The sequence below is a fragment of the Erithacus rubecula genome, assembly GCF_903797595.1.
Source record: "Erithacus rubecula genome assembly, chromosome: 3".
Classification (NCBI taxonomy): Eukaryota; Metazoa; Chordata; class Aves; order Passeriformes; family Muscicapidae; genus Erithacus; species Erithacus rubecula.
In genome coordinates, this window is record NC_136689.1 from 66,746,018 (window position 1) to 66,769,243 (window position 23,226).

Consider the following 23,226-nt stretch of genomic DNA (forward strand, 5'->3'; position numbering starts at 1 on the left):
CACTAACGCTTACTGTGTGACTATTTTGGCAATTCCTTTTGTTTAAAAAGTACTTAAAAGATGAGACATACACTTGTGTTACCGAGATTCTTGTATTTTTCATGTTCTCTCCCCAACACCTCTTTCTGGCCTTTGCTCATGGAAGTATTCAACTCATATGCTACAGCATTTTCCTCAATTCACATGGTCCAATACACACTTAAATACTTCCCTGCCAGACTGCGTGCACAGGTAGTTTTCTAACAAAAGCCTGTCTTTGCCTTACAAGTCTTCATTTCCACTCATCCACCTAAAACTCCATCTCTCTGGAGTATGGTGTGATCATGCTTACGGAGTAGTGAGGTTATCTTGTGAGAAACACAGTCTCCCCTGCTTTCTCTGCTAAGGAAACTAGTGAAGAATTCATCTGCCACATACGTAGCTTCTTAATGTTTTGCCAAAAATTTAGTGCATGATTTTTCAGCAAGAAGCAAGGCATACCTGTTAAAATCACTCTGAGATTCAAAATGTCACAATCTCACACAATTCTTAAACTGAAAACTGAAAGTAATTGCTATTTAAATCAAGATACGAGCATCTAAAAAAAAAAAAAAAATCAATCAGTTTAGCTTGTCCTCAGCACAAAAGTGACTATTTAAAAAGGAAATTTTTCTTAGCATAGGCTTAAATCTTCAACTAATATAGGGTTTTTGATGAACTTCCGAATACGGGGTACATTGATTTTTAGGTTATCAACAGTGTCAAAGGGAAAAAAAATAACCACCCAAGTCTAAATATACCTAAAAATCCTTGGTTTATACTGTAATCTGATCCACAGACACTTTCACACTGCCAGAGACCCCACTGGTTTCTGCAAAATATAGTCTAAGCTCTGTCTTTGCCTCTGCCTAAAACTGAAAATCTGGGAACCTGAAGTTCCGTTAAGGTCAAGGGAAAACCAGACCCATTAAGGACCTGGTGTCTCAGAAACTTTGTTTTCCTTAAAAACAAAGCAAACAAAATTAGAAAGGAAACACGGGCTTTCACACTCATCACCAGGCGTAATCTCAGCATTTTCTAATGAAAATGCTGAACATACTTCCTGCAGATTAATAATGTTGTCGTCAAGAAAAGACTATACAGACCAAGTTCTTTTTGAAGAAAAAGCACCAAATACTTCCAAAATAATATAAAAAGTACAATTAGAAATAATTTATCCAGAGGAGTGAAGCATATGACCTGTTTAAAACATATGACGTGTTTAAAATACTAACTACATATCTCACTTTTCTCTATACAAAGTCTGTAACATGGCAATCACACAATTAATAATTATTTTCAGGCATTTCTGTCATTACTTGATTTCGAGGGAAGTTGCTTCAGGGGGGTTTTGAGGGGTTTTTTCACTCCTGGATATCACAAAAATAATTTTTTTCTCCCTGCTGCCCTTTCCTTGTCCTGATAACTTTTGACACTGGGAGAATAACACGTGTGCTTTTGAACTGAAATGCTGATTGAAATTCCCTAAAATAATTTTCAGGGTAAAATACAAAAATTTTCATCAGCCAGATTTTTGAACTCATACTTTGCAAGCTGTAAACACAGACCTTCGCTTTCATGTTCAGCAGAAAAGATGAAACATGAATCTGATGTGACTGCACTGTGCATGTGCTGTCTCATCATCCCTCATCCTCCAAGCACCTTTACAAACAAGATTCCCTCCATTACCAAACACCATATTTCTCCCCTGGGAAAAGTAATTTGAACGACAACGTTGCACAGCCCAGATTTACAGAATGTAGGTGGTCCAAGACAGAAGGTCAAAGTTAAGCTGAAGAGCTAACATCTGACTTCTGCTAAAAGATACTAATTCAGCTGTTTTTGGATTTTGAACCTTCAGCTGGCTTTCAGTAAAGCAGTAGGTTCCACTCTGTCTGATAAACTCATGTAGGAAATAAATTCCCTGTAACATCTACAGTCTTCTGAGTAGCATTTTGCAGTCCATGGCTGTAAAATGAAGTACTTCTCCTGCAGAATGTTTTCTTTGCCTGTTTGCATAAATAGTGACCCACAGGCATTCAAAATACATGCAGGTAGTATCTTATGTGCTCCACAAGCTTTTGTCCTGGTGTACAGAACTCTAACTGTGTATTATTTAATGGGTATTTTCCACAGTTGTCAGAATCTGTGTTCTAGAACACTTTTTATATCTAGTCTTTTGTCACCATCCTATTGAGATAAATACTTTTTTCTTTTCATTCTTGGTTGGTTTTATTTTTTTCTTTTTTTAAAGCAAAGTCAGAAAGCCAAAAAGCACAGAATAAACAGAACTAAAATAACTCAAAACTGATGTTTCATTTTAAGTACAGTGATTAAGACTTACTGAATTTACAGCTAAACATACCACTACACTGAAAGAAATTAATTAAGTGTGGTTTAACATAACATATCTGAAAGTTTTGATTAATAAAAGAGGTCAGTGGCCTCTGCCTTTCTAGTCAACCTACTTATTTTGCTTTAGTCCAGCTTCTCTGGGAAGAGCAGCATAATAAAGAATGGACTGTATCTGTGGATACAGTTTCTTTCTAATAGAACCACAGGAAAACAGTTGGTGAATTTGATGTTAATGTCTTTACTATTCATTTTGCCTCAAATGCTCTCAACAGCTAGCACAAAAAACTTGCTTACTCTCACAAGAAATCCTACAATTTTAGATTGTTTTTACTGTTTATGACTTAGAATTGCACTTTTTAAAAAAAAAATTTTGAATTTCACTAACCTAGACTGCTACTTAGCTCTAAAATATGAAGAAGCAATAAGTGCATTTAAAAAACAGCCAACTATCAAGTCTGTAAAAACATTTTCATTTATTGAATGAAGACCAGAAAAATATAAGACAACTATATATATATATTTAAAAAGCCAGTGTAAGTTTGATGGATAACAATCTTTTAATTAAATTGTTTCACCTCTGACACATCCTAAAGTATGTTTTCCAACAGAAAACTGCCCTTACCATTACAACTTAAAATAATCTTCACTAAGTCCAACCTGTATAATGAAAACAACTGCATCTGTTTTAAATGATGTTTCAGACAACAGAAATTCCAGCTAAGTAAAAACACTGTTGTCCAAGGAGTGGGCATAAACCACAAGAACTGTAAACTAAGCTATCCATAGGTAAGAAATCTGCAGCAAGACATGCCTCCTGCTGGGTCAGTGCAAGCTATGATATGATAGAATAAAAATAGTGAAGTAAGAATTATAGAGCATTTCTTCTTCAGGGGAGCAAAATGTAAAGGAAGAAAACAGACCTGTTTTTCTAAGCCATGGGTTTGTTTATTTACAGTACTGAACTATTGTGACAACTTTATCATAAGCAATATCAAACTATCAAAAGTAAAACCAAAAAAAGTTTATAGCAATGAAACGCAGTGAAATCACTGAAGGAGAAAGGAGACTGTTGGCTTGTTTTAATAATGATCAGAAAACTTGGAAATTTGTTTTTATGTTTTTAACTACATTTAAAATAGTGAATATTTGGAGTTTAGATTTAATTTGATGTCCTGTCAGAGCAAGGATGGCTTAATATTTTACTGGTTTTTGATTCACAGCTTTTGAGTCTACAGCTAGAAGCTGTTAACTTGCAACGAGCGAGGAAATTGCAGAAGGAAGACTATTTTAAAAAACAGTAAAACTGGATAGAATGGGAAACTACCTTTTGGAAAGAAGATCATCCTAAATTTCAGACATCTATGCCTTGCTCAGAGACCACTTTCAGGTTCCTAATTAGGATCCTGAAGAAGCAAGGAGGAAAGATATTTGGTCACCCAGCTCATGGACACTTCTGGACTGCCAGGCAGTCCAAATGCAGCAGAAACCGTGCAGGAAGTCAGGAAAAAAAAATCTAAGTCTCAGAGAAGTGTAACATCTCTAGATAGATATGAATGAAAGCAACCATCTATCAAACAGCATGTTATATCAATTCCTTCCACATTCCTTACCCTGTTATTTCCCTACTGCACTTGCCTAGGTACTCAGTCGGTTTGGAGAGCTGCATTTGAAACTTAATGGCGCAACTAAATGTGGGGTTAAGAAGAAAAAAAAAAATTAACCCCCCCCCCCCCCCAACCAAAAAAATACCAAAACAGACCAAAAAACCCAAACAAAACAAAAAAACTAAAAAAAAAAAATCAGCCCTGCAAGTAACCAGCTTTGACTCACCTCTCTACCCTGTTTATTTCCTCTACACCTCCCCCCAGCACCACCCACACTTCACTGAGCCGAACGACTCCATCCTCTCCCATGGGTCGGGCTGGATGATGTCAGAAGCCTTTCCCAAGCTAATTCTGGGACTCTGGGACCCCGCACGGCCCAGCGGGCGCTGCCCCAGGCCGCTGTCAGACGGGAGACAGGGGCGAAGGCCACGGAGCTGCTGCTGCTGCCGGGCCCCGGCCCGCAGGGACAGCGCTGGGAAGGGCTCCCGGCAGCGCCCCGGCTCCCCGGGAGCGTCACCCGGCAGGACACCGTGTGCCCCGGGGGAGCCGCAGCTGGCAGGAACCCCCCGCCCCGCCGGCAGTGCCCGGCTCCCGGCAGGGGGCTGGGGAGCAGGAAGAGCTGCTGCGGCCGGGAAGTCACCGGGGGGGGAGACGGCCGGAGCCCAGCGACGCCCCCCGCCCCCGAGAGCCACCGCCGACAGCGCCGTCCCCACGGGGCCGGGGCGGGACGCGACGCTCGACCCCGCCCGGGGAGCGGAAGGCGGGGGGAGGCAGAGGGACGGCCTGCGCCCCGGGGGGGCGGCAGGGGGGAAAGGGAAGGGGCCGGAGCTGCCCCGCAGCGCCCGGCGGGGGCCGGGGCGGGGGCCGGGGCCGGTCACTCACCGCCCGCCGCCGCTGGCATCCGGCACCTGCGGCCGCCCCGCTCCCGGCAGCCCCGCGCCGCCCGCAGGCAGCGCCAGCCGCGGCCGAGCGCATCGAGCGAGCGCCGAGCCAGAGGCACGGCACACCGGGAGCCAGCCCCCTTCCCCGCCTTCCTCCCGCCCTCGCCCGGGCCCCAGGGGCTGAGGGCGTCCGGAGGGAGCGGGAGGTGGTGCCGAGGATCAAAGGGGAAAAAATACAAACTTAATTATAGCAGTCTTGGCTATGGCAAGGACAACAACGACAGGAGCCGAGGGAATGGCCTGAAGTTGTGCCAGGAGAGGTTTGGGTTGGTATCAGGAAAAGGTTGTTCCCTCAGAGGGTGTCTGGGCACTGGGACAGGCTCCCCAGGGCAGCGGTCACAGCACCAGCCTGACAGAGCTCGGGATGCATTTGGACAATGCCCGTGGTGTGACTCTGCGCCAGGAGCTGGGCTTGGTGATCCTTGGGGGTCCCTTCCAGCTCAGCAGATCCTGTGAACAGCAGTAATGAATGAAGGTAAAACCACTCCCAAGCGCTGTCCCTATAGACAGAAGCTCGCCCAGCAGTAGTGTTGGGACGGGGTGCAAGGAGGCTGCCCAGGGAGGTCATGGAGTCTCCCTCTCTAGAGACATTCCAAACCCACCTGGACACGTTCCTGTGTCACCTGCTCCAGAGGTTCCTTCCAACCCCAACCACTCTGATTCTGCGAGGAGATGAGCAGAAGGACAGGTGGTGGGCAAAAAGCCCAGGCACTCAAGCAAATGCTGTCAGCCCCAGGTGACATAAACCCATCCTCCTTTAGTGATAAACTGGTAAAAATGTTTCTTTCCAAACCTGTTGGCTGCCTGGGTGGATTCTGAACACAAATTCTTTTCCTTATGAACTACCTTATGGTGGTATCGTTCAATACTTGGTTGCAAAAGACAAATTCAGACCAAATCTTACTGGGAAAGAGAGGAAAAGCAATGAGAGGGAAAAAAAAAAAAAAAAACAAAACCAACAAACAAACAAACAAAAAAAAACCAACAAAAAAAAAAAACCCACCAGAAAGGAAGAATCCATTCCTCAGTTTTGCCAAAGTGGGGCATTAACGGGAAAACAAATTATCTTGCATAAAACCTTAAAACACCATAAAAAGCATTAAGGCCAAACACCACAAATTTCCTAACTTTTTTTCATAGGTTAAACATGCTCAGGTTAAATTAGTAGACTGGAATATGTCATACCATAATCAATATTTTCTGACTCTTTCCTTTTCTCTGTAAAACATTAGACAGTATCTTTATGGGGAAAAACAAAAGCAGATGGTGCCTGTCTTTTCTATAATTACTTCCAAAGTTGTAACTAGTAACTGCAGTCTTCTGCTGAGGTCCAATGCAGAAAAGGAGCTCCTTGGTTCTCCAAGAAGAGTAAAGTTGGCATCAGATTAAAAAAAAAGTGCAACCATTTACCACCCATTTCAAAATTATATTTTTCCTCCATGACAGCTTGTTTGAATTTTCTCACTGAATGTCTGTCATCAGCTGTGCCAAAGAAAACTGCTCTTTGAGAGGTTTGGTAGATTCAGAAGGCCCCACCTAGCACACTGCATACCTGGGTCCCAGCCCAGAGCCCTCTGAGAGGTGATACCTGTGCCCAAAAAGCCCAGTGACTTTTGTGGGAGTCCATAAAGCAAGCTGTGTACCCAGAAGGTTTTATAACTAACAACCAAGTTTCAAGTGATAAGTTTCAGTGCCAAACTGTAGTTTGGTTGCAAATCTGATTGAATATTCACCTCTGTTGTAAGTGAAAAGACCCTGAATAGGTGAATCATTAAGAGGGAACCTGAACTTGCAAAGAGTCAACCTCTCCAGTGTTAACCCCCAAGTGAGGCCAAGCTGACAGACCTTTTGCTTTTGAAAATGTCACCTACCCTTAAGAGATTTTAAGCTGCTGTTTCTAAAAAGCTGCTCAGCAGTGTTTTTATACAGATTGTGGTCCTTGGGAATTTGTCAGAACAGCACAACTAGGCTATGCTCTGCAAGAACAGAAGCCTTATAAAAGGCATTTGTACTTTCTTCACTGGCATTCACACAGGCAAATCCTCCTATTTTCACAAGCAGCATCCAGGAATCTTATGATCTATAGGGCCCTGGATAATACTGTCAATGCAGAACTTCCTGTGTGGTGCACTTTGTTGAATTTGCTGTGGGTTGTTTCCCCAGCTGATGTTCAGTGACCATCACCTACCCCTTCAGTGACTCCAGAACAAAGCTGACAGTGACTGACTGCAGATGTGACCCTCTAGAGAAAAGAAACACCACCCCACATATCTCTTTGGATTAAAAGGAAGAAAACTGGTGTGGTTAAAATATATATATGTATCTGTCATATATATATAACTTATGATGTATATACCATAATATAGAGTATATATTTGCTGTCATGTATAATGCTGCTAATATAAATATATTACTCTATGGAACTCCAGATGCTGTTAAAGAGATTAATCTATGCAGTTAAAACTGAGGAAAGAAGTGACAATTTGTAATGTAATGACCTGGTAAATAGTAAGTGTTATACCTCATAGAGGTCACAAGAGTAATTGCTCATTCATGCCTTTTTCTAATCCATTTATGCAGATCTGACAGTGATCTGTAAACATTACATCTCTCTACAAAGTTGGGTAAACAGATTTGAAAGCCAGAGAGATTATTATGATCATCTTGTCTAACCTGAATATTGAAAGCTTTAGAGTTTCCTTCAGCCATTCCCACATGAAGATCTTTCTGTAGCTGTTTTGAAAAAAAGCATCTTCATTTTATTTCAAAGAATAAAATTAGTTATTTATTTATTTTGGAGAAATGGCAAATCCATCATTGCACTTTTGAAGATTTCTCGGTGGTTAAGCTAACACATACCACACTACCTTAATGTGTAAAAAAAAACCTGATAGAAATATAAATGTTGTTTGAAAAGGTAAATTCATCTAGCTGCAGCATCTGTCCATTGCAAGCCTGCTTCTTGTTAACAGAAATATCTTCCTTTTGAAGATGTTTGTAAAATGCAGCAGATTTACTCCTTCACCTTCTCTTGACAAACTGTATGGATTAACTTTGATTCTGCACTGTATAAGTGCCTTTCCAGAACTGTTTTCTGAATGCCTTCAAGCTTACAGCTATTACCTAAATTTTTTTGACATGTGGACATCCAAACCAGACCTCCCCCTACTCCTGTTTAAATTTGTTAGGTGAATATTATAACCAGGGAAATCTGAGGAACAGAAAAATGCTAAGAAGCATAAGGTTGAAAATGACCTTAAGAAATCACCCTTTCTAGTTCTTTTACTTGCCCCAAGACAGGATCAACTACTCTTTTGTTGTTACATTACTGTTTTTTCAATCTTGTTCTTAAAGGCTTCCCAGTATGGTGCTTTTGCCATCTCCTCAGGCAATCTTTCCCAATGTTTCTCTACCCTTATCACTAGAGGCCTTTTTTTCTAATGTATGCTCTGAACATATCCCCTACTGCAATTTCAGTCCATTACTGAAAGGTCTGTCTTTTCTGGCCTGGAGAAATGACTCTTTGCTTCTCCCCTGTAGCAGTTGTTTCCATATTTAAAGGCCTTGTATCTTCTTTGCCTTGTTATTCCAAACAGTCCCATTAATATCCTGATATTTAATGTTTTCTGCACTGGTAAACAAGCTTGAACTCCCCTACACTCTTCTGCAGACATCCAATGTCATTCTGGAAACCCAATTCCCCAACCAAGCATGATTCCAGTGAAAAACTTGGGAAAAAAAACAAGCCAAAACACTTAAATTTAAGCTGTACTATGGGGCAGCAGAGCAAAATAATTGCTTTGCCTATTTTGCAGGCTCTTTTCCTGTTTCTACCCCATTTGTATGGCATTTTCCTTTTTATAACAGTGTAACAGTGGTGACTCGTGCTTAGCCTGTGATTCACTCTACATTTTTTCCAGGCAACTGTAATCCTGTTTACTTTTCCCCATCCTGTATCTGGGGAGCTGATGATCTATTGCACCTACTGAATACTATCCTTTGTGTTTTTCTTAGAAAAAACTCCTCATAGCCATAGTTTGAAAAATTCCCTCTGAATTCTAACTCTGTTCTCTAGCACTGTTTTATCTGCTGTCTTCTTCATGTCATCTTCACATGTATCAAGCTTTGTCTCCACTCCATTCTTTGGATACTTTATAAGGAGTATTAGATACAGGATAGAGCTTTGAGAAACCTCTTTCAATACATCTCTCCTTTTGATAATGGCCCCATTTTGCTAACTCTTCCTCAGAAGTGGCCCTGCCTTTTCTGATACTCTGGGGTTTTCAATTTGGACCATATTGTCTTTGCTTATTCACAATAAACATTGTTTAAAGCTTTATTAAAATGAAGATTATGACTTTTTTTAGTACTTCTCTCCTTTGTATAATACCTATTAACCTTATTTTAAAAGGAGGTCTTATTGATTTAATAGTGTTTGTTCTTGTCAAATCCATGGTCATCATTATTTGTCTGTCTTGTAATGCATACAGATGGTTTGCTTCATAATAGCCACAAACTGAACCTATCTGATTTATAACTCACCAGTTCCTCCTATTTTCCTGTGTGTACATAATCTAAAGCCAATTTGAAATTAAGAGGGCTGCTTCCATGACCATATTACGTCTTCTAAAATGGATACCAGTAACCTGCCAAAGCCAGGCAGTAGAACCAGGAGCAAAGCCAAGAAGCCCAACACATCCTTGCCTGCTCTGACAAATTTACAATGACTGCACAACTTTTCTTAACCTCATTGGTTCCACTTTATTTTCTTTATCCATTGATGGAACATCCCTGTGGATATTGGTTTCTAGAAGTTCCCATAGATTTTATTAAAAAATCATACAGATATTTCAATTTACAAGCAGATTTCCTGCATTATATTTTGCTCCCAAGACCAGCTGCTTTTGGATTTCTCCTAAACTGAAAATCACCTGGATCTGTGTTGTCAAGCCAGCATCCAGGAGCTGATCTACTTAAATCTTATGGCTCTATTTCTTTTTTTTTTTTTTTTCTCTTTTTCTGTTTCTTTTTTTAATACATAGGTACAGAAATAAATTCTTTGACCTTGGCAGCATTTGGCTGTTATCTGGGAGCTTAAGCCAGAAACTTTCATTGTGAAGTGAAATATATTTATCTTCACTGAAAGGCGAGAGAGAAAGAAACAACTTACTGATCAGTGTTTTCTCCCAGATGATTTCTGGTATGCTTCAAGAAAAACAACTTATAAATTAATGCACACAATATTTTGAGTTTTCTTCCAGAACACATACAGTCACTTTTTCCACATCAAACAAAAAATATAGTCTTTGCACTTTCAACCATTTCCAACAGTACACAAAATTCTCTCACTCTTTTACTTTCTTGGCTAACATCACCCTAATTCTTCCCTTTCAAGACTTATCCAAGGAATCTGTGCACTACTGACCCAGAGGCATTGTTTCTCTAAACAGCACCAATGAAACAAATTACTAAATTACTTTGTGCAGCTAAAAATACTGAATGCTGTATACCACAGCTCTGTCAAGGGTGTCACTACTAAGTTGCATCAGTTTAAATACTTCTTGGGACCAACTTTTCTGTTCCGTGGGTATTGTAAAAAAAATAGATGGGGAGAAGTTGAACTCTAAACCAACATAAATTTTGCCCCTTTTCTTTCTCAAAGGAAAAATATATCCCACTTCAAAGGCCATTTGGCAGGTCTTGTCCTTCAGGTTCCAGGTGAGATTCTATTTCCCTTTTTCACAAGAACGAATTCTGGCACAACTGCTTTAATTTCCATACTTCGGGAATAAGCAGGGGAAAACTGTTAATCAGATACTTTTTCAGACTTCTGAAATCATGTTGAGTGAGCACAGAGATCAGATCTGTTCTGAATTGAACTGTACCCATGGGACTGTTCATTGCTGCCTGAGCACCCCAGGTCCACTCCATTGGAAGGGAGTATATGTCTCCAGTAGCAGCAAACACTTCCTAATATGTCCTAGCGAAAACCAACTTGAGTAACAAAGAACTATTATTTAATTGTCAGTTTGACTCATTTTGATGGAACCAAGTTGTTTGCCTAACTTGCCTCATTCAGTGTCTCTGCAAAACTATTTTAAAGAAAATGATACAAGAGTTCTTGTGTTTAGTATTACAAATAAAGATTCCATCTATTACTAAATGCCTTATTGTTTTTTTTTTTTCTTCCTTCATAACTCTATCAGTCTCTCTCTTCTTCTTTCCTCTTTTGTTTCTCCTAACCAACTGATCCCTAAGTCTCTTAGGGTGAAAAAGAAAAGGAAAATTAAAAATAAGGCTTAGAAAAAAGGGAAAGAGAATGGGGATGAGATAAATAAACTATGAAACGGGCCAAGTATAATTGTTTTTTCAAAACTTTACCTTTTAGATAATTTATATTCAGAGTAGTATCACAACTGTGCTGTTAGCAAAAGGTTGCATTTTACATCAATTAGATATAATTATTAAGTTCCTTTCAGAGAGAAAAAAAAATATTTTAGTATCTCAGAAGAGCAATTAACATTAAAATGTGAATCTTGGTCTGTGCTGTAAATGTATGATCAAAGGCACTGGATCAGACAGCTTCATATGACACCCATTAAACACATGACAATATTTGATTTTAATGAACTACAGTTCTAGTCTTTAGTGTGTCTTAGTGACATTTATTCTTAGACCCAGAAGTCTAAGAGGTGTTTGGCCTTGACTTCAGATCTTCAGCAATTTCCACAGAATTTTTTGAGAATGTTAGCCAGTGTTTTAAAACACAGAGGCCTAAATTTAGACTGTTAAATCTGTATTTAGCCCTGCAATGTGCTGAGCTCTTGGGCTGTGATCCAAGAAAGCACTTACGAGTTCCCATTAACTTGAAAATACTTTCAGGTCTATTATTCACTTTACCAAAGGTACTGAACTCAAATACTTAAAATTATGCATGAGCATTAAGTAGCCTGCTGGACTTAGCCTTATAGAGTCCTCAATTCAGGTCAGCTCATATCTGAGACACTGACTCACTTTACTTTTTGAGACACACATTTTAAAATATGGTCAATACCTGAATGCATTTATAATTATTATTCTGTCGTATTTCTATATTACTATTAAATAATAATAATAATAATCATCATCATCATCATCATCATCATCACCATCATCATCATCATCATAGTGTTTTGCATGCCCAAATCCTGCTTGTGGAAAATAATCAACCACTTCTGAAAGCCAGATTAAAGTTGCACCACAGTGGTTAAGAGTCAGTTTTCCAGGTCTGGGAGGGGCAGGATGATGAACAGGAAATACTATAGCAAAGGCATTAGAAAGAACAGTAACACTGAAGAAAATGAAATATTGGTATAGATTGTTTAGGGAATCTATCAAACCTTGTTCATTGGCAGCCTTTAAGAAGTAGCTAAAGCACCTCCAGGAGCAATTCTATTCCTGGAGTTATTGTCAGTCTTTCCTTAAGAGGAAAGATGTATTAGGCACATTCATTAGGTGCCTTGTAGCTCTGTGCAGCTTTTAAATTTCAACATCAGGCTTGTGTTTGCTCTTGCTATGTACTGGCTAGCTTTCTGTGCTGATATTGTTACATTTGCCCACTTAGGGCCTGTGCCATGATCCAGTTGTGAGCAAGCAGCAGGAGTAAACAGATTTCTTTTGATTGTATAGGTATTTCTGGCTACAGAAAAAAAAAAAGGATGGCATGTGAAAACTGGCTAGAATAGTTTCCATTCCATTTATCCATTTTCCAAAGCTATCAGCTGCAGTGAAAGACATCATCAGTTGTGATCTGACAGAAATCCTGGTGTTTTGTCTAAAGATAATTGCAGAAAAAAAACCCAAACCCAAACAAAATCAGAATTAGAGGAGTTAGTAGTATTTGTGAGTGTGACAATCACTAGTTATTGTTCAGCACTGTAAGAGATGCAACCTCAATGTGCAGCAAACCCACTTCTAAATGTGCCCCATATGCCCACCAGTGCTGTGTCTCAGTTGTGCCAAATGCCAAGCTGATGGTGTAACTGTGTCCTCAACAAGGTAGAAAGCCCTCATGGAGGAGAGACAAGGCTGGAGAAGCTCTGTCTCGTTCCATTTCAACCCATCTTTCCCAATTGACTACTGCACTCATTTACAAGGCAAAATTAACCAGCTATAAATAAAAAAGTGAAGTCCTCAATTACTGACTTGTGTTGCCCTTCATAGAATCACGCAATGAGTTGGAAGGGACCTTAAAATATCACCTAGGTTCAACTCTACTGCCAAGGCCAGGGACATCTTCAACTCCATCAGGATGCACAGAACCCCATCCAACCTGACCTTGAACAGGGAGTAACATCCCCAGGGATGGGGCATCCACAGCTTCCCTGAGCAACCTGTGCCAGTGCCTCACCACTCCCACTGTAAAGAATTTTTTCCTAATATCTAATCTAAATTTCAATTTGAACCCCTTCCCTGTTGTCCTGTCACTACATGCACTTGTAAAGAGAGTTGCCACATCTTTCCTGTAAATTCTCTTCAGGTACTGGAAGGCTGCAACTAGGTTGCCCTGAAGCTTTCTTTTTTCCAGGCAGGACAATCCGAGTTTTCTCAGCCATTCACCTCAGGGAATTTGTAATATCCAGCTGAAACAAAATTCACTGTTAATTGCAACGAGGCACAATATGTGCATACAAGATACACTTTGATCGATGGCTGCTCAACCCTTAGCTTGGGGCACTTTTTAACTGCCAAAATCAACTTTCTCACTGGGAAATGTATCATGAGGGAGTTTGAAAATAAGACTCAGAACAGGCTGGAAAGGTCCAGTTAAAATCTGAACTTCCCCAGTGGGGAGATCTTGACTTTTCAAAGAAGGAAACTGAAATATGGAGGAATGCTTGGGCTGTTTTTTTTGATTTGAGATTGCTTCTGTTAAAAAACCAAAACCCCTCAAACCCCCAAAAACAAAAAAAACAAACAACAAAACCCCAAAATAAAATCCCACAAGAAAACACCACAACAAACCAACCAAACAAAAAACCCCCATCTGCTTATTTTGTTACTTCAGTAAATTGCAAGAAATGTTTGATGGTTGACTAATAGGTCTTCAAATTTCAGATTTATAGATTGAGCACCAAAATAGCATCCTGAAAATTCAGAAATAGGAGAGACATTTTGTTTTTTCAAATTTCTTTTCCTTTCAGCACCCAGTTTTGTCTCCATTCTGGAACATCTATAAATTCAAATAGTTGGGTAGTCTTAGAGATGTGTGCCTGTAGGTAAAAACAGACTCCATCTTCAATTGACTCTTCCTCCAAATAATTTCTGAGATACAGATCAGCACCTTAATTGTATATTTATTGTTAAACATTTCCTTATGCCTGAATTCTGGGAACAAAACATAATTCCCAAAAGACTTCAATAGTTGCACTTAGTGTATTAGGAAAAAAATTAACAGGATCATGCCAACCTTTAATTTTTCATACACAATAAAAAATCACCATAAAACAAAACAGGCATGAAGAGAAAAGATTTCTGTAGACTAGAAATTTTGTCAAGGGATCATGAATTTCTTTTGATCAAAACTTGAAATTTGCAACAGATACTCATGCCCAAGCACGTTCATCTCCAAGCACAGAGGTAGCAGTGACATACTAACCCTGTCTGCTGTGGAATTACATTCCTGCAGAAATCCAGGGAGGCAAAGCACAACACTAGTGCCAATGGCACATCCAGACATAGCTGGAATTTTCCTAGAGAGTGCAGGGGGGCTGTTTCTCTTTTCCCTCCACACACATTATGTAGCTATTGAACTCTGCAAGACTTGCAAAGAACACACTTTATATTATCTTTTCATTTCCATGGCATCTGTACATTTGAAGTTTCATGCCTCATTGTGCCTGCATGTGATCATCTTGTACATGTATTTAAATTGCTTCTCTTGCCTCTGATCTTGAGAGACAAAAGCAACATTGAATTCTTTTTCCATTATATATTTTTACAAAAGAACTACTGTAAAAATTAATCAAAGATATGCTGCTTTTTATTGTTATTTTTTTAATTTTGGGGGTTACTTTTCCTCATATTGCAGTGGTTTTGAAATTGAAACGTTGCACTGCTGAGAAAGTGCCATGAAAATATAACCCACTACATTCCAGGAAAATAAATAAGCAAGGCCACCCAAATTTTCAATTAGTGCTAGTGCAGTATGCAGGAAATGGCTGGAGAACCGTCAAAGGCAGCCTTAGGCTGGGTCGTGGATACGGAACAGTGACAGGAAGGTTTGAAGCAGGAATACAGGCTCAGTGTGAAGATGGCTCTTCTCCAAGGAAAACTGCATACTAATAGGTTAATACTGATTTCCTGAAACATACAGCCTGGGTATTACATGCTGGAATTTACATTCTGACAAAGGCAATTGCTGAGCCTCAAGACTTTGCTTTTTTGGTGATGAAATAACACTAGAAAGTTCAAACTGCATTATATATTTCATGTTTTAAGCTTATTAAACATTCAAAGTACAAACTGTGCACATATTTTTAAGCCACCTGAAATAGCAACAGCCTCACTAGTTTGGGATACTAGTATGAGAAACATTACATTTCAACAGGTCAAGCTTGTTTGGAGTAATCCCAGCAAAAGATACGGACCGAGATAGAGTGATGCCACTTTTAGAATGAACCTGCCTGGAATCCAGAATTACTGCCCAATCAAGCAGATACACAAGGTACCAGGAATCAAACACTTTTGCTTTAGCACAGCCTTTGTAGACAAAGTGGTATTTGGAAGGTATTTGAATACTGAGTTGGACAAAGCACGAACAGAAAATCACAAATGAACACACTACCTCTCTTTCTGCAAATCAGAAGAAGGGTTCCCATTGATGAGAGGAGATGCTGTGCCAGACCTTCATCCTGAAATTAAGTGCCTAAAACAAGAAAAAAATTAATAGTGCAAAGAAACTTAATGAGGAAAACCAGCTAAAGAATCCAGTCAGCCTTTTCCTCAAGTGTCCTCTTTCACTCTATCCAATTGACATTGTGAGTGTCAGCTGAGGGTGGCACTGTAGCACCACAGGAGACCCTCATCCCCTCAGCCAGACCCATCCACTGCCTCTGCTGTCTTTACAGAGGGTGGCTGGCACAGGAGCACAAAAAAAACCCCAAACAAACAGAGGAAGTGGGGAAGAGATGGCAGGTTTTTCACTGGAATCTTTACCATGATACCAGTGCAGGCATGATCCCATCTCACAGCAAGCAGCCAGCAGTGCCCAGCTGGGCTTCCCTGACCCCAGGCACCCACTTAAATCACAGGCTGTGCCTCTAGTGGTTGGTCATATTTATTTATGAGGTACACACCGTTTTCATTGTGTTTCTCTGTTCAGAGAACTGGAAGCCATCCTGCAAGTCTTTTTAACAGTTCTAATTGCACTAAAGTCACTGGGAAATCTGCCCAGATAGAGCCTGGAAAAACTGGGCCACAAAAAGAGACCCTAATTATTTGCAATAGGAGGCAGAAACAATGCCTTTTCAGTCTCTGCTCTCCCTAGGAAATGTTCTGTGAGATTGAATTTGCTGAAAACTGCTTCAGGTCCATTGAGTGATGCACTTTCCACTTCTTCTCAGGAAAGCTGTTTTAAATAAGCTGTATAAAATTTTAATCAGCACATAGTACTTTAAGTTCTGAGTACCATCCATACCCTGGAACCTTTTTAGTTTAAAGTCGGTAATTGTGTCACTTGCCTATGAAAGAGAAATTAACAGAGCAAGGGAGGAAGTGGAGGGAATTTGGGGAGTTTATATTTGTGTTCACACATAATGGTACATTTTTTGGTCATATGTGATAATTATTTAATCAAATGGAATTTGCCCTGTGGTGTTTTACATGACACTGCTGCCAATCACCCCAAAGCAAATAAATCTTTCAGGTGGTGAAGAAAGGGTTTACTCGCCTGTCTTCTGGAGAGCTGCATGCTGTGAAAGCTGAATGGCACATCTAATACTGCTGGAGTGATCCATGGGCAGCTATGTGGAACAGGCATCAGTTCAGGGCACACTTCATCTATTTTGTGGAGCCTAGACAGAAACTTGGATATCTGTGTAAGGCTGAAAGTATTCTCAATAATTGTCCTGAGCAAGATGCTCTGCTGAACGGAGGACACAGATTTTATGTAAAGGTATTTCTTCCCTATAGGAGAGAGTGCCTCATTTTCTTTTCCACATGAACACTCAAACCACGATAAATGTTTATAAAGTTCCCCTTCACCACGTTTCTTAACTGCTGAAGAATAAATATTTAAAGAGTCACAAATGCTATAATCAAAACCACGTAAGATGCTACGAGAGTGTTCCCTTTTTGTACGAAGAAACAAAGGACCTCAGGCTTGCAGAAAGCTTCATTTGCCTGGTTTGAAAACTGATACACTGCACAATACAGCATGTATTATCTTTGTGCAGTATTTTTATAACAATACCTTAAATGCCATCGGCTTAATTCTTACCATATTACTATAACAAACCTATGGAAGCTCTGCAGAAGACCAATGGAGAGGAGGCTTGGGGGGTCGCATCTGCAGGGTCTTTAGCCTCTATTTGGTGAGGTCTTGGGGATGAGACCCGTGTTTGAGATTAAGGACATGCCTAAGTGCCTTGCTGGATGGGAATTTGAAGGACTGAACCCTTTGCTGGCACTCAGGACAGAGATTTTTCAACACTGAACAAATACCTTAGCTGGAAAAAGTTATTGATAAAAATAATTTTAAAACCCCCAAAAAACAACACAAAAACCCAAAAAACACATTTCCTAATTGTGATAGGTAATTAACACCAGTAACACCCTGAGAAGAAAGGGAGTACCTGATGGAATCTACCAACTGATTTCAGAAATATAATTATATACATAAAGTTGAACAATAGGACTTTTAGTGAAGTCATTTGAGTAAAAATCCTGGTTCCATGGAAAAAATGGGATAAATTTCCATTTTTGACATGGGCCCAGCATTTTGTGCATCCCTTTTACATGACAGGCTGATTTGGAGCCTTGTTCTGACTCCAAATTTTACTCTAATATTAAGTTAAATGGCAATTTCCTATGACCAGTGACCAAATTATCCAATAATGTCTGCTTAATACAATCAAAATAAAAAAGGTGGAAGTTGTGTTATTTTAATGCAACTGATTTGTTTCCTGAATTTTAATTAAATGGGACAGAAGGTTCAGGTTAGTCATCAAAAAAATTATGGTAATTTAGAAATACTTTGAACACAACCACACACCTTTGCCCATGTAGAACTTTCTTAATTCTATGTCTTCATCTCTCCTTTCCTGTCCAAAAAAACCCGACAAAAAATAAGAACAACAAAAGTATAGAAAATAAAAGAATAAAAGGTGAGAAGACTGTCCTAGAGACATTCCTGTGCTCTGGCAGTCACCTGGCTGCCCACACACTCCTGCAGCAGTCATGCAGCAGATGCACAACCAACACCTGAGCATCTCAGCTGCTGCATCTCAGATTTTACACCTGCACTGAAATCCTAGCCCACTGCCAGGCTGCTTGCAAAGCAGCACTGAGTTCAGCAGATGCAGAGAGTGATCAGAAGCAGTTTTCACCTTGTGTGTTCTGTATGTTTGTAATTAACTGTGCATTAACGCGGAACATTTCTATACAAGTTCTCTTTTCATCAGCAAGAGTCATACCCATGGATTTGAGCCTGGGGAGAAAGAGAAACCTGTTGTTGAAGTATTATTTTTGTTTTCCTTTCAGCCTCCAGGCGTAAATGCTAAATTGAGAACATAAAAATTTGAGAGTGGGGTCTGAGTTTCCATTTATGGTATACCTAATTTTCACTGTAGCCATCAAGAATGAAATAATTTAACCATATTTTCCCACAGTAAATAGCTATGGATTAATTTCAAATCCAGTGCAGGAGCTGAAGAACTAGTAGAAGAAGTAGGTAAAATACTAACAGACACATGTAGGTTTTGTTGTGAAACCATTCATGAAAGCACAGCCCCTTAGCTGAAATACCTACTTCGGTGCTCGCAAATATATCATTGTGCCTTTTTCCTTTCTCAAGATAAATCACCACAGAAAAAGACTTCTGTAAACAAACTAACTCAAAAATAAATGTGGTAAAAGACAGAGGAGGAATTAGGTATGTAGTCTTCTGCAAATTATAAGAACTTCTTATAATAAGAACTTCTGCACACAACTATTGTTTATTTAATTTATGTTCTGTTCAACTTTCTGGTTTTCAAAAACCACCAGAGGGAGCCCAAAACCTCTCATAAATATAAGTAAAGGCGTGCTAGAGTCGGCAATGGAAAAATATGGAGCAAGAATTAAGCTGTCTTTGGGTTTCAAAGGAATACACTAATTGCTCATTCACCAAGATAGATGCAAAAGTTCTGGACAGTGATGGGTGAATCACATAAAACTATATTAAAAGAGTATTTTAAATTTAGTCCTGACAATTAAGAATACAACCCAGAACAGTCTGAGTGTGCCAAAAGATACACATTAGATGTGAGGATGAAATTACATAGGCAGCCATAAAATACATAATCATTTAGGAATATACTTCTGAGCTCCATTGCTGCATCTGTTTAACACTATCAGGTGCACAAACCATAAGTCAAGTTATTTATGAGATAGCCTCAGGGCTGCTTCTCATGACTGCCACTGTTTACTGCCTTATAAGTGCTGATGGCTAAGGTAATCACTGAGGAAAAGCTAATTCTTTGGATAAAAGAGTGAGGAGCACAGAGTCATGAAGCACTGATTGCATGACCATCACTGAGAAGGACTTCAAAATGTAGACATACTGTATTACTTGCTACTGATTTGGCTTTTTATCAGCTGGTCACTGATTAATCCAGCTAAGCATTGCCTTAAGAGAAAACAGAATAAATAAGCAACTCTGTGGATGGTACCAGTGGATTTACCAGACCACTCTTACCAGAGAAAGCTAAAATGGCAAGTATAAGTGGCGATTTCTTGCTAAATTACCTTATATGAAGGTTCTTCCAGTAGGTTCAAAAGCATCTGACAAGTGTAAATCCTAGAAAAAGCCCAGGAAGCTTGGCACCATGATACAGGAAATTGCATATAATTTGTTTTCCCTTTCCAGGTCAATACTTTCAGGATGCGTGTCCTAGTTTTATAGATATGGAAAAAAAGTAAAAGTTCAATTTGCAGAAAAGCCTAAGAGGAAGAGGGACAAAAGGTAAGATCTGATAGCAGGACCTGACACATGAAAACACTGCTTCTTTGAACAGCTAAGTGGAATTAATGAAGATTAGATGAGCTCCATTTGCTGTGGCCAAGAAGTGATTCTTTACCTTTATTAGCTCTCAGGAAGGGCTCTACAGCACACTCCTTTTTATTTTGGGCATAGAAGGAAAAAAATCTTTGAGCACCCTGGTCTAATGGAAGGTGTCCCTGTCCATGGCAGCAATGTTGAGACTAGATGATCTTTAAAGTCCTTTCCAAGTCAAGCCATGCTGCGATGCTGTGATACTGTACACATCTTTCTCTTGATGAATTGTCAAAGGTTTTAACTGCAACATTTTTCAAACCAAACTTCAGCTCTGGTTCTGGAGATGCACATGAATATAATTGCCTACAGCCTTTACTGATGTTAACTGCAGAGCATTATTTTCATCTGTTACAGCAAATTTTACCACTTGTTTCATTCCTATGACCTCAGCAGTGGAGGAAATAGTTCTTTCCCAGTTTTAGCTCTGCAGTGCTCTGGGGAAGAAGTTGATTTAAACAATGCCAGAAGTGCTTGACTAATATGCAGTTCTGTTTACATCCATATTACAAATAGACTGGTCAATGCTGCAAAGCAAAACCCAGTAAAACTTGGACTTGTAATGTTTCTGCAGTACACATCTTGTCTACACCAGTCAGTTATGTAACACTAGTGATCTTAACAAAAAAGGGGTCTAATTCCACAGTAAAATGATCACTCTATCTGGTCGAACTTGCTTGGTCCATAGGATAACTCATTAAAGACATTTAAATGAAAAATAAATAAAAGAAACAAAAGGTAACATCATGTTATCTCTGTTTCACTTCCTTTTAGGAGACACGGGGCAGAACTGCAGCCAGTTTATTATTTGAGTACTCTGCAGATGAGGGATCAAGTAGAGACCAGTTAATTAAAAAAAAGAGGATATTATTAGAACATCATCATTAAGGGGGAAATTGTTTGAAAGCCAGGAAATTCCTCGTTTAGTGTTCACAAAGTCCTGGCTGCTAGAGCTTCCTCATTAGAGAGAAAACTTACTCTACTGGAGGACACACAGATTATAAGGTGCAGAAGAAGATGAAGGAAAAATGCTCATGCCTGTATCAGGTAAAACAGGGCATCCCATCAGTAGAGACTAAGTCCACCCTGACAAAGTTTTCTGCAAGGGACCAGTGCAGAACCCCCAAACATGACTCTCACATCACATCTCTGGTGAAACCCCATAAAACCCAATCTACATCTGCTCTTACTGTTCCAATGTGTCAAAAGATAGCTATTTGCAAAATGGAAAAACAGGGAAAAATCTCATGTTCTTCATACAAATTGCAGATTCCCTTCCTCCTCTCAGACCTGCATCCAGGGCTGGAGTGCCACGGTCGGTGGTGGTGTGCCCACTCAGGTGGGGAAGGCAGGGTGGCCACCCCAGGGGCTATAGGGTGGGCATGCCAGGCACAGTGGGTGCCACCCCGTGGGGCCTGACAGGGCTCTGCTATCGGGAACAGCAGCTGGAGTCACCTCCCAGGCACAGGAACAGTGAGCCAGGCCCACTGGAAAGCCTGAGAGCTGGCTGTGGTGGGAGGCATTAGAAATCCTATGCCCAGGAGGCCAGTGTAGGACTGGAGCTGTTCCTGAAACTCAGCTGCCCCAGCCTCAGGCTCCTTCCTCACCCCCATTCCCACGACTCGGCACAGTTGGGGATTGCTTCTGCTGCCTCGGCTGGCTGTCACTCCCTGCCCATCTCTCTTTGAGCCCATGAGTCACTTCCTCTCCTCAGATCCCACCTTTCAAAACTTCCTTTTTCCTTTTTGGGGGTATGTGTCTGAAAGCCTTTTCTGAAAGAGGGCGTTTGGCTTACCATGGACAAAGGCATTTCTGGGAAGCAGCATGTTCTCCTGTCTGAGGACACACAGCCAAGACCTTACAGTCACATTTGTGGTCCCCACGATGCTGGCATGCACAGCTCCACACTGGCCTCCTCCAGTTCTCTGCCCTGACACACTGCAGCTGTGGGGGGCTGGAAGGGGGCATCTTGCCCCATGACCTGCCTGCAGGTGTGGATAGACAGAAGGAACAGGAGAGAAAGGAAAGCTCACCCCAGTTCCCTTGCTGGCACCAGCTGCTGCCTCTTGTTCACAGAGCAGCAGCCCTGGGGTTCGGTCACAGCTGGAGAGAAAGCAAGAAAGTAAAACCAAAAATACTTTAACATGAGAAAATGGAGTTCCTTTTTTTTTAATCCTTCTTTTATTGATCTGTTGGGAATTTAGACTTAATGTTTTTCTCTACAGCTATGAAGGTTAGAGATCTGTTTCTTGGAGAGCAACAGTGAGCCCTCCTAAAATCAGTGACAGTGTCACTGATTCCTCTGGCAAGCCAGCAGTGCCACACCCTGGGAAGCTGCCAGGTGTTGGTGACACTCCCTTGTGTGAGATGCAGAGTTTATGTAACCCTGCCCCTCAGAGGCAATGAGTACCAAGAAATCTAAAGGGGGAGTAGAGTGTGGGTGTGAGTGGAAAGGTGTATTGGGGAGACCTGTCAGGGTGTGTGGTGGTTCAGGCACAACTTTTTCCTTGGGAGATTTCTGTGCTATCAGCAAGGTAATCATATTGGTTAACAACTTTGCCTGCAGATACAGAGTCCATATCTGCCTGCACACAGAAATTCAGAATGAAGCTGTTAATTTACTATCCTATTGTCACTGCATTTTCAGGATTATACTCTTGAATGAGGATGCTTTGACTTCTTTAGCCTTCAAAGAACTTGAAAATACATTTTTCTTTACTCCTGAACTTCTGAGGCATGATGTTTTGCTTACCTGTAAGGTTGTTACTGATTTTGCCATGTGGTAAAGAATCATTTATCATTAGGACAGGAAGCATAAAGTTATTTGGGTCAGATTCTCGGCTGGTGTAAAGCAACATCTGGAATAGGGAGCTATGCAGGTTCATTCTGGCTGAGAATTCAAGCTAATTTATAACAAGTATTTGCTGTGGAGGAGGTCCTATGTTTGAGCTGTTTTACAGAAGGGACTTGCAGTTTTCATGCTGATTTCATGCCATGCTAAATAAGTCACTGGGCA

The 23,226-nt window shown here is 40.4% G+C and overlaps 1 protein-coding gene across 2 annotated transcripts in view; it reads right to left on the reverse strand.

The window, feature by feature from the left end:
* Positions 1-4,968, reverse strand: part of EXOC2 (exocyst complex component 2) — a 125,250-nt gene extending 120,282 nt beyond the window's left edge. Inside the window, exon 1 of one of the 2 annotated variants that reach the window (XM_079300979.1) lies at positions 4,860-4,968. The gene's annotated coding sequence lies outside the window, so the exon portion shown is untranslated. Of the gene's footprint in view, positions 1-3,983; positions 4,005-4,859 lie in introns of those variants that run through there. The other variant, XM_079300980.1, reaches the window with a different exon arrangement.
* Positions 4,969-23,226: the final 18,258 nt, after the last annotated feature.